This window comes from Anomaloglossus baeobatrachus, chromosome 8 (assembly GCF_048569485.1).
Source record: "Anomaloglossus baeobatrachus isolate aAnoBae1 chromosome 8, aAnoBae1.hap1, whole genome shotgun sequence".
Lineage (NCBI taxonomy): Eukaryota > Metazoa > Chordata > Amphibia > Anura > Aromobatidae > Anomaloglossus > Anomaloglossus baeobatrachus.
In genome coordinates, this window is record NC_134360.1 from 260,452,420 (window position 1) to 260,465,329 (window position 12,910).

The 12,910-nt window shown below is 51.4% G+C and overlaps 1 protein-coding gene across 5 annotated transcripts in view; it reads left to right on the plus strand.

Moving 5' to 3' along the window:
* The first annotated feature begins 10,893 nt into the window (after window positions 1-10,893).
* Window positions 10,894-12,910, plus strand: part of NPL (N-acetylneuraminate pyruvate lyase) — a 46,564-nt gene continuing 44,547 nt past the window's right edge. The window contains exon 1 of one of the 5 annotated variants that reach the window (XM_075321236.1): window positions 10,894-10,987. The gene's annotated coding sequence lies outside the window, so the exon portion shown is untranslated. Of the gene's footprint in view, window positions 11,032-12,910 lie in introns of all 5 variants that reach the window. The other 4 variants (XM_075321232.1, XM_075321235.1, XM_075321233.1 and 1 more) reach the window with 4 other exon arrangements.

The window sequence follows — 12,910 nt, forward strand, 5'->3', positions numbered from 1 at the left end:
TGGTATCACATTGGGCAGTATACAGTGTGACGTCACTTGGTATCACATTGGGCAGTATACAGTGTGACGTCACTTGGTATCACATTGGGCAGTATACAGTGTGACGTCACTTGGTATCACATTGGGCAGTATACAGTGTGACGTCACTTGGTATCACATTGGGCAGTATACAGTGTGACGTCACTTGGTATGACATTGGGGAGTATACAGTGTGACGTCACTTGGTATCACATTGGGCAGTATACAGTGTGACGTCACTTGGTATCACATTGGGCAGTATACAGTGTGACGTCACTTGGTATGACATTGGGCAGTATACAGTGTGACGTCACTTGGTATGACATTGGGCAGTATACAGTGTGACGTCACTTGGTATGACATTGGGCAGTATACAGTGTGACGTCACTTGGTATGACACTGGGCAGTATACAGTGTGACGTCACTTGGTATGACATTGGGCAGTATACAGTGTGACGTCACTTGGTATCACACTGGGCAGTATACAGTGTGACGTCACTTGGTATGACACTGGGCAGTATACAGTGTGACGTCACTTGGTATGACATTGGGCAGTATACAGTGTGACGTCACTTGGTATCACACTGGGCAGTATACAGTGTGACGTCACTTGGTATGACACTGGGCAGTATACAGTGTGACGTCACTTGGTATCACACTGGGCAGTATACAGTGTGACGTCACTTGGTATGACATTGGGCAGTATACAGTGTGACGTCACTTGGTATGACATTGGGGAGTATACAGTGTGACGTCACTTGGTATGACATTGGGCAGTATACAGTGTGACGTCACTTGGTATCACACTGGGTAGTATACAGTGTGACGTCACTTGGTATGACATTGGGAGTATACAGTGTGACGTCACTTGGTATCACACTGGGCAGTATACAGTGTGACGTCACTTGGTATGACATTGGGCAGTATACAGTGTGACGTCACTTGGTATGACATTGGGCAGTATACAGTGTGACGTCACTTGGTATCACACTGGGTAGTATACAGTGTGACGTCACTTGGTATGACATTGGGAGTATACAGTGTGACGTCACTTGGTATCACACTGGGCAGTATACAGTGTGACGTCACTTGGTATGACATTGGGCAGTATACAGTGTGACGTCACTTGGTATCACACTGGGCAGTATACAGTGTGACGTCACTCGGTATCACACTGGGCAGTATACAGTGTGACGTCACTTGGTATCACACTGGGCAGTATACAGTGCGACGTCACTTGGTATCACACTGGGCAGTATACAGTGTGACGTCACTCGGTATCACACTGGGCAGTATACAGTGTGACGTCACTTGGTATCACATTGGGCAGTATACAGTGTGACGTCACTTGTTATGACATTGGGCAGTATACAGTGTGACGTCACTTGGTATCACATTGGGCAGTATACAGTGTGACGTCACTTGGTATGACATTGGGCAGTATACAGTGTGACGTCACTTGGTATCACATTGGGCAGTATACAGTGTGACGTCACTTGGTATCACATTGGGCAGTATACAGTGTGACGTCACTTGGTATGACATTGGGGAGTATACAGTGTGACGTCACTTGGTATCACACTGGGCAGTATACAGTGTGACGTCACTCGGTATGACACTGGGCAGTATACAGTGTGACGTCACTTGGTATCACATTGGGCAGTATACAGTGTGACGTCACTCGGTATGACACTGGGCAGTATACAGTGTGACGTCACTTGGTATGACATTGGGCAGTATACAGTGTGACGTCACTTGGTATGACATTGGGCAGTATACAGTGTGACGTCACTTGGTATCACACTGGGCAGTATACAGTGTGACGTCACTTGGTATGACATTGGGCAGTATACAGTGTGACGTCACTTGGTATGACACTGGGCAGTATACAGTGTGACGTCACTTGGTATGACATTGGGCAGTATACAGTGTGACGTCACTTGGTATCACACTGGGCAGTATACAGTGTGACGTCACTCGGTATGACACTGGGCAGTATACAGTGTGACGTCACTTGGTATGACACTGGGCAGTATACAGTGTGACGTCACTTGGTATCACACTGGGTAGTATACAGTGTGACGTCACTTGGTATCACACTGGGCAGTATACAGTGTGACGTCACTTGGTATCACACTGGGCAGTATACAGTGTGACGTCACTTGGTATCACACTGGGCAGTATACAGTGTGACGTCACTCGGTATCACACTGGGCAGTATACAGTGTGACGTCACTTGGTATCACACTGGGCAGTATACAGTGTGACGTCACTTGGTATCACACTGGGCAGTATACAGTGTGACGTCACTCGGTATCACACTGGGCAGTATACAGTGTGACGTCACTCGGTATCACACTGGGCAGTATACAGTGTGACGTCACTTGGTATGACATTGGGCAGTATACAGTGTGACGTCACTTGGTATCACATTGGGCAGTATACAGTGTGACGTCACTCGGTATCACACTGGGCAGTATACAGTGTGACGTCACTCGGTATCACACTGGGCAGTATACAGTGTGACGTCACTTGGTATCACATTGGGGAGTATACAGTGTGACGTCACTCGGTATCACACTGGGCAGTATACAGTGTGACGTCACTTGGTATCACATTGGGCAGTATACAGTGTGACGTCACTTGGTATCACACTGGGCAGTATACAGTGTGACGTCACTTGGTATGACACTGGGCAGTATACAGTGTGACGTCACTTGGTATCACATTGGGCAGTATACAGTGTGACGTCACTCGGTATCACACTGGGCAGTATACAGTGTGACGTCACTTGGTATCACATTGGGCAGTATACAGTGTGACGTCACTTGGTATCACACTGGGCAGTATACAGTGTGACGTCACTCGGTATCACACTGGGCAGTATACAGTGTGACGTCACTTGGTATCACATTGGGCAGTATACAGTGTGACGTCACTTGGTATCACACTGGGCAGTATACAGTGTGACGTCACTTGGTATGACACTGGGCAGTATACAGTGTGACGTCACTTGGTATCACATTGGGGAGTATACAGTGTGACGTCACTTGGTATGACATTGGGCAGTATACAGTGTGACGTCACTTGGTATGACATTGGGCAGTATACAGTGTGACGTCACTTGGTATGACATTGGGCAGTATACAGTGTGACGTCACTTGGTATGACATTGGGCAGTATACAGTGTGACGTCACTTGGTATGACATTGGGCAGTATACAGTGTGACGTCACTTGGTATGACATTGGGCAGTATACAGTGTGACGTCACTTGGTATCACATTGGGCAGTATACAGTGTGACGTCACTTGGTATGACATTGGGCAGTATACAGTGTGACGTCACTTGGTATGACACTGGGCAGTATACAGTGTGACGTCACTTGGTATCACACTGGGCAGTATACAGTGTGACGTCACTCGGTATCACACTGGGCAGTATACAGTGTGACGTCACTTGGTATCACACTGGGCAGTATACAGTGTGACGTCACTTGGTATGACACTGGGCAGTATACAGTGTGACGTCACTTGGTATGACACTGGGCAGTATACAGTGTGACGTCACTTGGTATCACATTGGGCAGTATACAGTGTGACGTCACTTGGTATCACATTGGGCAGTATACAGTGTGACGTCACTTGGTATCACACTGGGCAGTATACAGTGTGACGTCACTTGGTATGACATTGGGCAGTATACAGTGTGACGTCACTTGGTATCACACTGGGCAGTATACAGTGTGACGTCACTTGGTATCACATTGGGCAGTATACAGTGTGACGTCACTTGGTATGACATTGGGCAGTATACAGTGTGACGTCACTTGGTATGACATTGGGCAGTATACAGTGTGACGTCACTTGGTATCACACTGGGCAGTATACAGTGTGACGTCACTTGGTATGACATTGGGCAGTATACAGTGTGACGTCACTCGGTATCACACTGGGCAGTATACAGTGTGACGTCACTTGGTATCACACTGGGCAGTATACAGTGTGACGTCACTTGGTATCACATTGGGGAGTATACAGTGTGACGTCACTTGGTATGACATTGGGCAGTATACAGTGTGACGTCACTTGGTATCACATTGGGCAGTATACAGTGTGACGTCACTTGGTATGACATTGGGCAGTATACAGTGTGACGTCACTTGGTATGACACTGGGCAGTATACAGTGTGACGTCACTTGGTATCACACTGGGCAGTATACAGTGTGACGTCACTCGGTATCACACTGGGCAGTATACAGTGTGACGTCACTTGGTATGACATTGGGCAGTATACAGTGTGACGTCACTTGGTATCACACTGGGCAGTATACAGTGTGACGTCACTTGGTATCACATTGGGCAGTATACAGTGTGACGTCACTTGGTATGACATTGGGCAGTATACAGTGTGACGTCACTTGGTATGACATTGGGCAGTATACAGTGTGACGTCACTTGGTATGACACTGGGCAGTATACAGTGTGACGTCACTTGGTATCACACTGGGCAGTATACAGTGTGACGTCACTTGGTATCACACTGGGCAGTATACAGTGTGACGTCACTTGGTATGACACTGGGCAGTATACAGTGTGACGTCACTTGGTATGACACTGGGCAGTATACAGTGTGACGTCACTTGGTATCACATTGGGGAGTATACAGTGTGACGTCACTTGGTATGACACTGGGCAGTATACAGTGTGACGTCACTTGGTATCACATTGGGGAGTATACAGTGTGACGTCACTTGGTATCACACTGGGCAGTATACAGTGTGACGTCACTTGGTATCACACTGGGCAGTATACAGTGTGACGTCACTCGGTATCACACTGGGCAGTATACAGTGTGACGTCACTCGGTATCACACTGGGCAGTATACAGTGTGACGTCACTTGGTATGACACTGGGCAGTATACAGTGTGACGTCACTTGGTATGACACTGGGCAGTATACAGTGTGACGTCACTTGGTATGACACTGGGCAGTATACAGTGTGACGTCACTTGGTATGACATTGGGCAGTATACAGTGTGACGTCACTTGGTATCACATTGGGGAGTATACAGTGTGACGTCACTTGGTATGACACTGGGCAGTATACAGTGTGACGTTGTGAAGATGTAATTTACCCTCTCACTGTATATGCTGTGATACTATGTCATGATATGTATATTTCCCTGGTTGTATTAGTTGTAATTCATGTATTTTCTTGGGGGAGCTACTGGTCTCAATGTGTCTCTCTCATACAATTGTAGTCTTGGCATCTAATGTGATTATGTAAATAGCCTGTCCTCTTCTTTCCAGAGTTGTGTATCTAACCTGTAATTGAATTGGCCAGTGAAGGAATAGTCATTGTTCTGCACAGCAGGGGATCCCTTCATCTACTGTGGCTGGCAGACATATCGGAGCCCTGTGATGGACCAAACCATTGATGATAGGATGTGTGACCCCCACCCCCTGAACATGGTGGGCTGGTCAAGGAGCACAGACAATGCATTTCCCTTTGTGTAACTTCAGAGTGAGCTGAAACTTGAAGGGAGCAGGAGCTCCAGCCTGTGTGGCTGTGGACACGGACGGAGCTAGGCCTGTGTGGCGGCCCGTGGGATTGTGTGGAACTCTTTGGACTACTGTAAGGATGATTGCTTTGTAATCCGGTCCGAGGATTGTCGGGAAGGGCCCCCGAATCTGTTTTACGTGGACTTATCGTGTGCTGTTCCAGTGTTCTTGTGAATAAACCTGTTGGATCGTTCCTCGGCCTGTTGTCTCTCCTTGCTCTGCTGTACACCCCGTCACAAACTGGTTGGCAGCGCTGGGATCAGAGCAGAAGGAATGGAGGACAATGGCTCAACATCAGGAACCAGCACTGCAGAGTACAAGACCTGGACTTTGGGGAGCCTGCAATCAAAGGCCCGTGAAGTAGGAGTTCGTTTCAAAGGACTCTCCAAGGAGCAGCTGATTGAGGCGCTAGAAGGAGTCTGCTCGCAAAATGACGTGGAGGAAGGATCCTCACAGCAAAGGGAGGAAAGACGGGAGCTGGAGGTGAATACCCAAAAAAGTCAATGGGTTGTGTGGTACAAGGAAAAGATGGCACTGCTTGGAGATGAGGCCACCATAGAAGATAAGAGGGAGGCCATGCGTGGAGCTGAAGAGAAGGAGCGCAGGATGGAGGAGATGGCATTGCTGGATAAGCAGCTCGCTGTGGAAGCCGCGAGAGGTTCCAGACAGACTGTAACCCCAGCACCCATCATGAGGGAACTTCCCAGGGTGTCCCGCAAAGACTTTAAGCCGTTTAATGAGGCTGCAGGCGACATTGAGGGCTTCTTCCAGGACTTTGAGCATCAGTGTCGATTAATGGAAGTCCCGGACAGGGAGCGTGTCCGGCATCTGGTTGTGCTCCTAGAGGGGGGAGCTGCTGAAGCCTATAGAGCTATGGACCCTCGGTGGAACTGTGAGTATGCGGATATTAAACAGACTATTCTAGAACATTATGCTGTGACCCCAGACACTTACAGGACTCAGTTCCGTGCTTTAGCCTGTGATGGGGAAGTGTCTTTTAAGATATATGCTCATAGACTCAAACAAATATGTAATCGCTGGCTGGAGGCAGAGGAGGCCTTATCTTGGGAGACCTTCCTGCAGGTCATCCTAAAAGAACAATTCTTTGCCCAGTGCCCCGCTGAGATCCGGGAATGGGTGCGTGAGAGAAAACCAGCGACAGTGGAGGAAGCTGCTGCTCTCGCTGATGAGGCTCTCACCATCAAGCCTCAGTGGAGGGTTCTGTTGGAGGATGGAGAGACGCCTAACAGCTCCACAACACCGGATGCCCCCAGTTATTCTGTCCCCATTGTTCCCCGTTCCTCTAAGCCACCACATGTTGATACCCGTGTTAATGTGCCTCCAGTTGCTTCTACTGCACTTTCTGGAATACGCCGGGGAGAGGAAGTAACAGAGCGCAGGTGTTATGTTTGTAGGCATCCCGGGCATTTGCAGGCCTCATGCCCAGCCAGGCCATGGAGGAATCATCCTCAAACCCCTACAGCACCTTCAGGTGGGAGCCGGCCTCCAAGTTCCCCTACCCCTTACCCAAGAGGACGCCTTGGATGGAGGGAGACCCAGCTCAGATGCTATCAATGTGGACAGCCAGGGCATCGGCAAGTCTCCTGCCCAGCTGTTCAAATGAGGACTGATCCTGCACCCAATCGGATTGTTAATTATTTACAGCCCAGTGCCATGGAGGAAGATGTGGCACCGTTATGTGAGGACTGGCCTAGTGACTCAGCCCCCCATGTTGCACCACCAGGAGTTTACGGGGTGCGACCCGCAGTTATGACGACTTCTGCTCATCGAGGTAAGCACTTGCAGGAGGTTGTGCTGGATGGACAGAGACTTGTTGGATTTTGTGACTCGGGTGCTTTCCTCACACTGGCTGATCCCCGAGTGGTTCGGCCTGAGGCAATCCATAGAGGACCTGGGATTGTTATTGAACTGGCTGGTGGACAATGGAGGACTATTCCCACAGCCACTGTGGATCTGAACTTTGGTTTTGGGGTCAAGCGATGTGTGGTTGGGGTGATGGGTGGTCTGCCTGCAGCTGTTCTCCTGGGCAATGATGTGGGAGAGCTACGATGCCAATTCGTGGCTGCATGAAGCCACATGTAAGTAACGCTCTGCCTGTGTGTACTTAACCAGTGACCTGTAGAGGTCCCTAGTACGTACACAAGTTGGGAGGGAAAGGGATTGTGAAGATGTAATTTACCCTCTCACTGTATATGCTGTGATACTATGTCATGATATGTATATTTCCCTGGTTGTATTAGTTGTAATTCATGTATTTCCTTGGGGGAGCTACTGATCTCAATGTGTCTCTCTCATGCAATTGCAGTCTTGGCATCTAATGTGATTATGTAAATAGCCTGTCCTCTTCTTTCCAGAGTTGTGTATCTAACCTGTAATTGAATTGGCCAGTGAAGGAATAGTCATTGTTCTGCACAGCAGGGGATCCCTTCATCTACTGTGGCTGGCAGACATATCGGAGCCCTGTGATGGACCAAACCATTGATGATAGGATGTGTGACCCCCACCCCCTGAACATGGTGGGCTGGTCAAGGAGCACAGACAATGCATTTCCCTTTGTGTAACTTCAGAGTGAGCTGAAACTTGAAGGGAGCAGGAGCTCCAGCCTGTGTGGCTGTGGACACGGACGGAGCTAGGCCTGTGTGGCGGCCCGTGGGATTGTGTGGAACTCTTTGGACTACTGTAAGGATGATTGCTTTGTAATCCGGTCCGAGGATTGTCGGGAAGGGCCCCCGAATCTGTTTTACGTGGACTTATCGTGTGCTGTTCCAGTGTTCTTGTGAATAAACCTGTTGGATCGTTCCTCGGCCTGTTGTCTCTCCTTGCTCTGCTGTACACCCCGTCACAGACGTCACTTGGTATGACACTGGGCAGTATACAGTGTGACGTCACTTGGTATCACATTGGGGAGTATACAGTGTGACGTCACTTGGTATGACATTGGGGAGTATACAGTGTGACGTCACTTGGTATGACACTGGGCAGTATACAGTGTGACGTCACTTGGTATCACATTGGGGAGTATACAGTGTGACGTCACTTGGTATCACACTGGGCAGTATACAGTGTGACGTCACTTGGTATCACACTGGGCAGTATACAGTGTGACGTCACTCGGTATCACACTGGGCAGTATACAGTGTGACGTCACTCGGTATCACACTGGGCAGTATACAGTGTGACGTCACTCGGTATCACACTGGGCAGTATACAGTGTGACGTCACTCGGTATCACACTGGGCAGTATACAGTGTGACGTCACTCGGTATCACACTGGGCAGTATACAGTGTGACGTCACTTGGTATGACACTGGGCAGTATACAGTGTGACGTCACTTGGTATCACACTGGGCAGTATACAGTGTGACGTCACTTGGTATCACATTGGGCAGTATACAGTGTGACGTCACTTGGTATGACACTGGGCAGTATACAGTGTGACGTCACTTGGTATCACACTGGGCAGTATACAGTGTGACGTCACTTGGTATCACATTGGGCAGTATACAGTGTGACGTCACTTGGTATCACACTGGGCAGTATACAGTGTGACGTCACTTGGTATGACATTGGGCAGTATACAGTGTGACGTCACTTGGTATGACACTGGGCAGTATACAGTGTGACGTCACTTGGTATCACACTGGGCAGTATACAGTGTGACGTCACTTGGTATGACATTGGGCAGTATACAGTGTGACGTCACTTGGTATCACATTGGGCAGTATACAGTGTGACGTCACTCGGTATCACACTGGGCAGTATACAGTGTGACGTCACTTGGTATGACACTGGGCAGTATACAGTGTGACGTCACTTGGTATGACACTGGGCAGTATACAGTGTGACGTCACTTGGTATCACACTGGGCAGTATACAGTGTGACGTCACTTGGTATGACACTGGGCAGTATACAGTGTGACGTCACTTGGTATGACACTGGGCAGTATACAGTGTGACGTCACTTGGTATGACACTGGGCAGTATACAGTGTGACGTCACTTGATATCACATTGGGCAGTATACAGTGTGACGTCACTTGGTATGACACTGGGCAGTATACAGTGTGACGTCACTCGGTATCACACTGGGCAGTATACAGTGTGACGTCACTCGGTATCACACTGGGCAGTATACAGTGTGACGTCACTCGGTATCACACTGGGCAGTATACAGTGTGACGTCACTTGGTATCACACTGGGCAGTATACAGTGTGACGTCACTTGGTATCACACTGGGCAGTATACAGTGTGACGTCACTTGGTATCACACTGGGCAGTATACAGTGTGACGTCACTTGGTATGACACTGGGCAGTATACAGTGTGACGTCACTCGGTATCACACTGGGCAGTATACAGTGTGACGTCACTTGGTATCACACTGGGCAGTATACAGTGTGACGTCACTTGGTATCACACTGGGCAGTATACAGTGTGACGTCACTTGGTATCACACTGGGCAGTATACAGTGTGACGTCACTCGGTATCACACTGGGCAGTATACAGTGTGACGTCACTTGGTATCACACTGGGCAGTATACAGTGTGACGTCACTTGGTATCACACTGGGCAGTATACAGTGTGACGTCACTTGGTATCACATTGGGGAGTATACAGTGTGACGTCACTCGGTATGACATTGGGCAGTATACAGTGTGACGTCACTTGGTATCACACTGGGCAGTATACAGTGTGACGTCACTCGGTATCACACTGGGCAGTATACAGTGTGACGTCACTCGGTATCACACTGGGCAGTATACAGTGTGACGTCACTCGGTATCACACTGGGCAGTATACAGTGTGACGTCACTCGGTATGACACTGGGCAGTATACAGTGTGACGTCACTTGGTATCACACTGGGCAGTATACAGTGTGACGTCACTCGGTATCACACTGGGCAGTACGCTCCTTCTGGTGTGGCTCGTACACGCTGCACACAGTTGGCGTCGGTCATTATAGTCAGCAGTTTCTTTCTCTCACTTCCCTTTGGGGGAATTTGTAACTTTTCCTGGAGAATTTCCACTTTTCGCTTCAGGTCTGATGAATGTGAGCAGCAGACGGCGCTGTCATGTGATGCTGGAGCTGTGAGCAGCGGTGCACAGGATTGTGGGAGTTGTAGTCTCAGGAGGCGCAGCCTGTAGTAATGTCTGGTCAGGAGGGGATCTGATATCTTGTGCACAGGGTGGGAGCAGCGCCATAGACCCCTCATCACCCCCCACACATCACACCGGGGGCAGCAGCAGGACTGGAATCACAGAAGCTAATGAGCATAAGCTGGAGGACTACATCTCCCAGCATGCAGCAGGAGGGGAGAGGTCATGTGACCCTAGCTTATAACTCACAGCTGCAGGCTGTGCAGAGCAGAGGAGAGCAGCACAGGTAGAGCGCAGCGGTGCACTGCAGGGAGCGGCGGCTCTGGTGATGTAGGGGCTTACAGGGGGGCTCATTACAGCAATAGAAGTGTCTAGAAAAGTTTTCTTGGCAGAGATCTGACTGATGAAAACCCCAGAGGGGGGCTGCCGATTTGTATTGGGGTTGGGGAGGGGGGCTGCCGATTTGTATTGGGGTTGGGGAGGGGGGCTGCCGATTTGTATTGGAGTTGGGGAGGGGGGCTGCCGATTTGTATTGGGGTTGGGGAGGGGGGCTGCCGATTTGTATTGGGGTTGGGGAGGGGGGCTGCCGAGTTTGTATTGGGGTTGGGGAGGGGGGCTGCCGAGTTTGTATTGGGGTTGGGGAGGGGGGCTGCCGAGTTTGTATTGGGGTTGGGGAGGGGGGCTGCCGATTTGTATTGGGGTTGGGGAGGGGGGCTGCCGATTTGTATTGGGGTTGGGGAGGGGGGCTGCCGATTTGTATTGGGGTTGGGGAGGGGGGCTGCCGAGTTTGCATTGGGGGTTGGGGAGGGGGGCTGCCGAGTTTGCATTGGGGTTGGGGAGGGGGGCTGCCGAGTTTGCATTGGGGTTGGGGAGGGGGGCTGCCGAGTTTGCATTGGGGTTGGGGAGGGGGGCTGCCGAGTTTGCATTGGGGTTGGGGAGGGGGGCTGCCGAGTTTGCATTGGGGTTGGGGAGGGGGGCTGCCGAGTTTGCATTGGGGTTGGGGAGGGGGGCTGCCGAGTTTGCATTGGGGTTGGGGAGGGGGGCTGCCGAGTTTGTATTGGGGTTGGGGAGGGGGGCTGCCGAGTTTGTATTGGGGTTGGGGAGGGGGGCTGCCGAGTTTGCATTGGGGTTGGGGGCTGCCGAGTTTGCATTGGGGTTGGGGAGGGGGGCTGCCGATTTTTGTATTGGGGTTGGGGAGGGGGGCTGCCGATTTTTGCATTGGGGTTGGGGAGGGGGGCTGCAGAGTTTGTATTGGGGTTGGGGAGGGGGGCTGCAGAGTTTGTATTGGGGTTGGGGAGGGGGGCTGCCGAGTTTGTATTGGGGTTGGGGAGGGGGGCTGCCGAGTTTGCATTGGGGTTGGGGAGGGGGGCTGCCGAGTTTGCATTGGGGTTGGGGAGGGGGGCTGCCGATTTTTGTATTGGGGTTGGGGAGGGGGCTGCCGATTTTTGCATTGGGGTTGGGGAGGGGGGCTGCAGAGTTTGCATTGGGGTTGGGGAGGGGGGCTGCAGAGTTTGCATTGGGGTTGGGGAGGGGGGCTGCCGAGTTTGCATTGGGGTTGGGGAGGGGGGCTGCCGAGTTTGCATTGGGGTTGGGGAGGGGGGCTGCCGAGTTTGCATTGGGGTTGGGGAGGGGGGCTGCCGAGTTTGCATTGGGGTTGGGGAGGGGGGCTGCCGAGTTTGCATTGGGGTTGGGGAGGGGGGCTGCCGAGTTTGCATTGGGGTTGGGGAGGGGGGCTGCCGAGTTTGCATTGGGGTTGGGGAGGGGGGCTGCCGAGTTTGCATTGGGGTTGGGGAGGGGGGCTGCCGAGTTTGCATTGGGGTTGGGGAGGGGGGCTGCCGAGTTTGCATTGGGGTTGGGGAGGGGGGCTGCCGAGTTTGCATTGGGGTTGGGGAGGGGGGCTGCCGAGTTTGCATTGGGGTTGGGGAGGGGGGCTGCCGAGTTTGCATTGGGGTTGGGGAGGGGGGCTGCCGAGTTTGCATTGGGGTTGGGGAGGGGGGCTGCCGAGTTTGCATTGGGGTTGGGGAGGGGGGCTGCCGAGTTTGCATTGGGGTTGGGGAGGGGGGCTGCCGAGTTTGCATTGGGGTTGGGGAGGGGGGCTGCCGAGTTTGCATTGGGGTTGGGGAGGGGGGCTGCCGAGTTTGCATTGGGGTTGGGGAGGGGGGCTGCCGAGTTTGCATTGGGGTTGGGGAGGGGGGCTGCCGAGTTTGCA